Here is an 8,865-nt window from a genome sequence, read left to right as displayed (position 1 = left end):
CCCCTCTGGGAGGAGGGGGGGGGGGGGGGTCTATTTATAACTGGATTGGGGGGGCTGAGAAGTCTCACATGCCTGTGTGCTTGGCAGTGGAGGGGCTGGAGTGGGGCAGAGAGGATTCAGGCACCTCTCCAGCCAGAGGATCTGGCTGGAAGTTGCTTCTCTCACCTTGAACCCAGGTGCTGAGCTGGGAAGGGGGGCAGGTCTCAGCCCAGCTCTTTGGATTCAATGCAATGTACAGCCGCAGCAGAGAGGGGGAAACAGCTGTGGAAATGGAGCGGTTGGCTTTGCTAGCCCAGAGTTGGCTCATTGGTGGGGTTGGGAAGCAGACCCAGCCCTTCCCAGGCTGTGATGCTTTCCCCAGGAACAGTGGGGATGGAGCTGAGTGGCTGGCGCATTAGCAGGAGACTTTGGGGCACCTGGGTTCTCTCCCTTGCTCTCCTGCCCAGACCTTTCCACCTCAAATCTGTCCCCTCCTCTGAGCTGCGGGGCTTGAACCCTGCCGGACTGCATCTAGACAGCATCAGTACAGAGCGTGGGTGATGCTGGAATGGCACGTGAAGCCTCCGTGGCAGGGCGGCCTTCTAGGATGAAATCCAGGACCCACGCAGCTCAAGCTCCAGCTGTAGTCTCTGCTGTTTACCAGGGCCCAGTCCTGGAAGCCCCACACAGCAGAGAGCACCTGAAAAGTGCCCTTGTCTACACCTGGGATCTGCACCTGGGCTGTGATTCAGCTGGGCCCCCCACACCCACAAGCAGCCCCCCCAGGATGGGAGTCCAGTCCTGTCTTCCCTCCACCCACCCATCCCCATGGGGCTATCAATTTTCTCCTGCACTATGAACGTGTACAAGCGCCCTATGAGTCCCGCGAGGCCCCGCCTGCCCCGAATACATTTGCGTTTCCCATTTGGCAGCTCCCCTCACGCCTATTAGGCTTTGCCATCGCACGCGCGGCCCGCGCGGTCTCGGAATGAACCGCGTTCTCCGAGATCAGACATGGTGCCGTTTGCCCGTCAGAAATAATGCAGCTGGATTCGTTGCGCGCTGGCTTTTGACACGGCCCCAGCCTGTTCGCCACCGCTCGTTCCCTCGGCTTGGCAAGGCCGAGGTAATAGATTCTCCTGCAAAACCGCGGCGGGAAATACATATGCTGCTTGCTGAATCCCTCTATAAACCGTGAGCACAACAGCTGCGACATGGTACGCCTGCCTGGGTTAGACCCCGGAAAAGCTAATCAGGCATCTCCCCTCGCTGCTCTGACAGGCCTCGGAGGCGCTAGGAGTGCTCAGCTGGCGGAAAAAGTGCTTAAGAGGGGACATGAGAGCAGTCAGCAAGTACCTGAAGGGCTACTATAAAGAACAGAGAAAGCATCTTCCCTCTCTGGCTGCAGACGAGGGCACGGATCCATGGCTGGAAGTGGCAGCAAAGCAGAGGTTTCCATGGGATCTCAGGAAAAACTTCTTCCCTGTTGGAGCAGGGTGGGAATGAAGACCCAGGGAAGCTGCGGCCTCTCCGTCACTGGAGGGGTGCAAGGAGAGGGTTGGGCATGATCTAGGCGGAGGGATGCCTGTGCTCTGCTATGGGGATGTCCCAGGCTTCTGGGCTTTGCTGGCTGAACCCCCACCTCCTTCTTGCTTCATGTGCCAGGGGGTTTTTAAGGCACTGGGTTCTGGCTGCAGCCCAGGCTGGGGATGGGGACTGGTGCCAGTGCTGGGACCGACCCCACAGGGTCCTGGCTAGAGGGTTTTGCCCCTCCGCTCAGGGTCAGACTGATGCTACATTTGGGGTCAGGAAGGAATTTTACCCCCTGGTCAGACTGGGGGTGGTTTTGCCTTCCTCTGTAGCAGGGGCACGGCCTCTATCTGGGATCTAAGTGTATATTAACAGTCTTTAGTTTAATAAACGCAGGACGCCGGTGGCTGCGGTCCCCCTGCTTTCCCCAGAAGAGGTTCAGGTGTGATGTCTGGTGCTGTGTCAGGGTTGATGGTCACTTTACTAAGAGGTCCGATTATGGTTGGTCTGGGATGGTTTGGACAGGGCTGATCCTGCCTCAGGCAGGGGGCTGGACTCCATGTAACCTCTGGATGTCCCACCCAGCCCTGCTTCTCTATGATCCTTTCTGTAATCCAGGCCCTAAACAAGGGCACTTGCACACGAGGTGTGTTGTTTAAATACACATTACAAAATAGCCCATCTTTTAGTTCCCAGAGTGGACTTGGCCATTCTCTTCCTGAGAGGAACAACTCCATGGCAAGCCCTGCCTCTTAGCTAAATGCTTTAATGAAGGGCAGGGATCTTCTGCAAACCCATCCCATCAGAGGGGTTAAGTCGCTTGAGCGATTCCCTCCAGCATAATTTACAAGGAAGGGGAACAAAGAAGGATTCCCTTTTAATTGTGATGAGATCCTAGCTGTGCTGACCTCATAGGGTGTTTGTACACACCACGTTTTTTGCCCTTTCTTGTGCTGCAACGGCACAAGGCACTCGTCCTGCACCTGCTCACATGTACAGGGAAGTTTCTGCACTTCATCTGCAGCTCTGTGGATTTAAACCCTTGCCTGTCTCCAGGCAAGACTCTCTAGCCAGGAACCTCCAGGTTTCAATCCCAGCAGGAGCACAGGCACAGCCCAGTCAAAATCCCCAGCCTGGGCTCAGCCAACACCCAAAGCCTTGAGGAAAGCTTAAAACCTCCCTGAAACATAACCTCTTTGGGACATGACTTACTGTATTTATGTGCATGCCATGCACGCTCCCCGCAAATAAGACACACACTTTATTTTGGGGAAAGTGGAATGAAGAAAAAAACAATTATTCCTTTAACCAAACTGTCCCCTCATTTAAGATGTGCAGCCCAATTTTGAATGGCTGATTTTAGGGGGGGGAAAAGGGTGAATGTGATATATGACTAAAAAAGTTAAGTGTAGTCATAACTTTAAGCAAAGTTAACTGCATATTTCAGTGTTTTTGGGGAAGGAGGGATGAGGCTAACTTTTCAAAAGGGGTCAGAACAAAAGCGAGGTTCATTATTTTCTAGCCAGTAAGTTACTCATTCAAAATAGTGGTCCATTTGAGCTGCAAAGACAAGGTCAAATTTGACCAAATTAAAAAAAAAGAAAAAAAAGAAAAAGTGAAAATGTAAAAAACTTGACATTTTTGGAACCAATCACTTTAATTTTCCAGGCTTAGTCCTAAGGGGGTGGGAGGGGCTGTGAACACAATGGAGGGGAAAGAGGAACAGCTGGTTTTGTTCAGCTTCTGACACATTTTTATGTGGATTCTCCCAAAATTTCCCATTTGCGGCTGATCCACAGACCAGTGTTTTTAGAACTGGGCCAGTGAATAGAAAGGTCAGTTATCCACGTGGCCCTAAACAGAGCCACACATCAGGGCCTGAAGAGATTCTGTTTCCTTTTAACCATCAGATGAAGTCCTTAATTTTTCAGGAGAAAGTTATTTGAAAATGCTGGGGAACGCTTTGAAAGTGAACCCTGGGATCTCTGGAAAAGCCTGCCCTTTGGAAATGAGAATGGGATGGGGAGAGAGTAGTCCTAATAAGCAGAATTAGAAAGGCAGTGGGAACAAATCAGCTTTTGCAAAGTCTCAAGTTCCTTTCCTCCCCAAATTAACTCAAAATCCAAGTCCCACTTGAGAGAGTGAATAATCCAGAAAGTGGAGATCCCCCTTCACCCCTCCCAACTTCATAAATCACCCAGAAGCTCTTGGACGCTGTGACCTCAATACATGGATTTTGTCCCGTCTCGAGGTAAAAGGTAATGAATTTTTCCTAAAAGGGAACCCAACGCGAATTTATGGGCCTGGCGGACCCTTGGCCCCGCTGGGAATGAATAATGAAATTTCAAGTGAAGGGTTTTATGAGCAATTATAGGAAACAGCTTATTTACGGTCTCCTTTGACCAACCACATAGCTTAAAAGGGTCTGAGATGTGTGTGTATCTTAGAGACATCGCTGGCTAGTGACTTCTAGCCAGTCTCGTGCTTTCTTAAAGGGCTGCACAAACTTCTCAGGGTAAACTGATATGTGTGTGTCAGGGGAGAGTTTTGCAGGTCACGATGTTTGGGCCCAAAGAAGCGGGACCCATTGTGTACGAGCGCCCTTAGATCCAGGCTGGGTTTGTTTCTTTTAAAGATCTGGAAGAAGCCAATGGGAACAGAAGGGTTTACGTGACATGTTCTGTACATAGCAGTGACCCACTCGCTGCAACTGGATCCAGGCAAGGCAGACACCCCCTCTCCCCCCCGCCAACCCCGGATGGATACAAAGCCCCCAAGAAATGAGAGAAGATACAGATCAGATCAAAGAACCGGGGCAGTGGTTTGGATCCCTGCCTTCCTGGAAACCTAAACCCCATAGAAACCAGGGAGGAGTTGCAGAAAGCAGCCAGGTTGAGAGGCTCATCCATGAAGGAAGTCCAAGAAACGACCCACTTGGCCCTACAGAATCCATCATCTCACCACGTTCACTTGAGCCCAGGTGTGAATCTGGGTGTTTAATCAGTGCTTCTAGCAGACGGCCGAATGATGCCCCTTTCTGTCAAGGGTCTTAGACATGATCTCTCTCAACCCTGCCCCACGTGAATTCATCCACATAGGTGTGGGCTGGGGATGGGGGGAACCGTTGGGCCCGGGTGTCAAACAGTGCAAGGCAACGACAAATTCGGCCTGCAGAACCTTCATGCAAAGAGTTTCCAGTAACTATGGACACAACCCGTATAATTATCAGCCACTTGGAGATGCAATCAAGACATTTAAAGCAGAGCTAAATATATACCGAGCCATATGTGTGTATTATCCGCGTACATTGGCTGGACTGCCAACTCCGAGTTCCTTTTCCCAGCGATAGGAATGTGGCTGGTTTACCAGGCGAGACCCCTGGATTTCCCGTGACCTGGGAGCACGTATGCGTTGTATCCGGGCTCTGCACCGAAGCGAGAGCTCCGCACTGTGATTTACAGCCGAAAAGGGGAAGGTGAGGGGCAGCTCTAAGTTAAAGGGATAGCATTTCCATTTCAGGCACAAGGGTCAGCATGGAGCAGGAAGGGTCTGATGGGGAGTAGAAGCTGCCTTGCAGCCCTGGGAAATCTGTTTGAAACCTCCTAGGCCAGCCAGCCAGAAATCTTGCATGGATGCTGGTTTCTGCTGTGCCCCTGTGTAATAATACCAGAGTAGCAATGCCCTAATAATACCTCTGGTAGCACTGCTGGTAGCATTGGTATGGGGCGCCTGTACACGCCACGGCATTTAATCCTGGAGATCAGTTCAGAACACCCCAGCATGCTTCCATTTGAAAAAGAAAACCTATTACATAGGTATTTCCAATGTGCCCATCACCATCATGTCCAGCATCATGGTTACGAAGTTAAACAGGATAAGCCCATCTAGTTCAACAGCCTGTTCCGGATGGTATTTGTTATTATAGATAACAGACAGGGAAGATGGAGATGGGCTTTTCTCTGTGGCCATAAAGGACAGGACTAGGAGCAACGGCCTCAAGCTGCAGCAGGGGAAATGTAGGTTGGAGATGAGGAGGAACTTTCTGACCATGCGGGTGCTTGAGTATTGGAACAGGCTGTCTAGAGAAGCCATAAAATCTCCAACCTTGGAAGTTTTTAAGAGCCAGTTGCGTATGTACTGGCCTCTGGCTGCTTTACCACGTCATCCAGGAAGAGCACAGACCATCTGCAGATGCTTTCTCAGCCTGACGAAGGGTATTTGTATCCAAAAGCTTGCAAAGAAGAATTTTTTCAACTACTTGAGTTGGTCTAATAAAAGATATTGGATTTACCCAAGTTACCTTGTCTGCCTAAAAGCAGGTTGGACAGACACATGGCTAGGATGGTTTAGTTGGAGCTGCTCCCGCCTTGAGCACGGGGCTGGACTGGACGATTTGTGAAGTCCCTTCTAGCCCGACTTTCCTATGATCCTACGATCAATGGCTTCAGAGCAAGAAGCAAGAAATGACCCATTTTATCAAGCAGGTCGGGTGGCTAAATGGTCGTGATTACAATGGGTGATTCCTGCTCCATGTAGCTAAAAACTGTCCCCCTTCTACTGAAAAGCACCACATGTGGTGGCCTTGCTGGCTGGTTTCTCACTGGAAAAGAAATCAGTAATCTAAAGGCTGGGAATTTTCATAGCACACATCAATTGCTTTACAGTCTTGAAACAAGGATGATCACAATGACATACTGGTAAGCCCTTCTCTTGGGAAACCCAGGCCAAAGGATATCATCCAGTTCCCCTAAAGTGACTCTGCTCAAGAACCAACTCTAGTGAATATATTAGAGAGGAGACTGAAAGAGACAGAGAGCGAGGACGAACACTTTGACTGCTTGCAAAAGCTTCTCTTAAAGAACCTGCATCATAATACCAACAATGATGAATTTCTTCCACTGCTCACAGTGGCCCATATATAACACCCCCCTCTTCTGGCACTTCCCATAGGAATGCAACCCTAGAAACAATGAATACAACAGACCCGAGTGGGGTGCAAAGAGCCTTGATGTGATGTACTGTGACCTCTGCTTACTACTTACCGAGGAAGAGAAATGGGTGCATCTCCCATTACCTCTAGAAGCCCCTACTCTTACAGCTGCACCATTTGGTTCACAAATATGTTTTGTTCCCTCTTTCTTCCTTAATTATCAGGAGTTTTCCTCTTGTGTCTTTGCCCCCCATCTCTACCCTTCCCCTTGCAGCCACGTGGCGTTGAAAACAGCACCCGTCTGACCTGTAGCAGCTCAATCACCATGATTTTGGAGAACAATGATTGCTTCACCCCAGTTCTTTCCTGAGTCCCATGAGGTCAGGCTAGTTCCTGAGGGTAAGATTCTGGAGGGCCACAAACCGTGTATTAATCCCCAAATTTAACTCCCTATTTGCCCAGGGAAGAGAGACTTGCCCATCCGTTTAGATGCCTTTGAAGGCAGGCTGTGAGTATCGTCCTGGAAAGAAGGAAGGGTGTTTCCCTTTTGTGTGATGTGTGGCTTCAAGAAAGACACTTAAAATCTCACTTGGAATTTTTTTTTTTCACTCCTTCAAGTTGTCACATCTTGACAGGCTGTGGAGAGAGATTCACGGCAGCTGAACAATGGGTTTTAGCTTATTTTTGTTTTAGGAAGCATGTGGTCAGCCTTTCCCGGCGCCTTAACAATTGATTAGCTTGAATTCGTTTCCTTAGTTAATAACATCTCGCACCTCCATCGCCTGCCACCTTTGCAAAATGTGGAGCCAGCCTCAAGGCTTTTGCTTCCAGCACTGGCATCGCTTGCCCTAGTCTGAGTGTTAAATCTGTGGTTTCAGTCAAGGATACCACTGGTTCGGGCACAGTAGCATGGTTGGAATAGTTCTGGGTTTTATGAATTGTGTATATATGTTTTCGATAGTTCTAGGTTTTTATTAATTGTATATATATGCTTTCCCAGTGCATGGTTTGATTTCTGAATCATGTCTTTATGTTGCGTTTTGCTCCTCTTTCCTTTAAAAAAAAATCTAAAAATATGAGCCGTGTCACATCACATCACGTCACGTCATGTCATATATCCAACCCAATCTAACAGTAGGACTTATCCAGCGTCCCTGTGAACTCTTATTTTTCATAATCTTGCCTTTAGTGCCGTCAGTTAAACAGAATTTCTACCATCCCAGGCATTAAGCACGTATTAGGACAGGCTGGGAATAATCCTGTGGGTAAAAGCATTGGAAGATCTTGTCAAGAGACCCAGAAAGAAACAGCCCTCTGTCTCTAGGGGCAGGGGTGTAGTGACATCTTCCTGCTGGGTTTGTGGATGTAAAAAGGACAGTGGAATTTGGGTGGCAGATTAGTATTACTACCAGCAACAGTGGTGATGACAATGGTAATGATGGTGATGATAGTAATTCTTCAACTAAGCCATCTGTTTTCGGGGAGACTACACACACACACATACTCTCTCTCTCCATATATATACACACATACATATATACACACTCATGTATATACTAATGTATAATGTATGAATATTAATATGGTATTGTAGTAATATTAATGTTTATACAAAATATTTTATGTATGGTATATAATGTGATTGATAGATAGATTCCATTATATATATTGCAATACATATACATATGGAAAAAGTGTAGGTGTACACACACACAAACACACACACTGGTTCCAATATACATAGGAAGGTGTGCGCATGTGTGTATACACACCTACACCTTCTCCATATGTTTATTAGAACCATTAGAAAATATATAACGGAGAATATGTGCACGCACACACACATGTGTGCACACACATATATTCTCCATTATATATATTACAATGGTTTCAATATAGATATGGTGTGTAGCATACACACAGACACACATGCACACGCACACACACACATATTCTCTATTATATATATATAATTTCAATGGTTCCAATAGACACACTGAAGTGTAGATGTATACACACACACACACACACACACACACACACACACGTGAACTCACACATATTCTCCATGATATATATTTCAATGGTTCCAATATACATACGGAAGTGCAGGTGTATACACACACACACACATTCTCCATTATATATAATCCAGTGGTTACAATATACATACAGAGAAGGTGTAGGTGTGCATACCTACAGCCCCCTTCTCCCGGCCCCGGCTGCGCCGCACCCAATCAGCGCCCCGCAGCCAGCTGATTGGAGGGGGTGGGCTCCCAGCGTTCTAAAAATGGCAACACCCCCGCAGCCCTTATATGGGCCGCCGGGCCTTATAAGGCAAGTGTCTCCATGGCCACCTTGTCAATGAGTTCGGGCCGCTGTCAGCGCCGGCCGCGCTCCACGTGATCTGGGGGAGCCGCGGGGGG

This window comes from Alligator sinensis, unplaced genomic scaffold (assembly GCF_000455745.1).
Source record: "Alligator sinensis unplaced genomic scaffold, ASM45574v1 scaffold735_1, whole genome shotgun sequence".
Classification (NCBI taxonomy): Eukaryota; Metazoa; Chordata; order Crocodylia; family Alligatoridae; genus Alligator; species Alligator sinensis.
The sequence above is the reverse complement of the archived record's forward strand: the minus strand, read 5'-3'. Positions refer to the sequence as shown.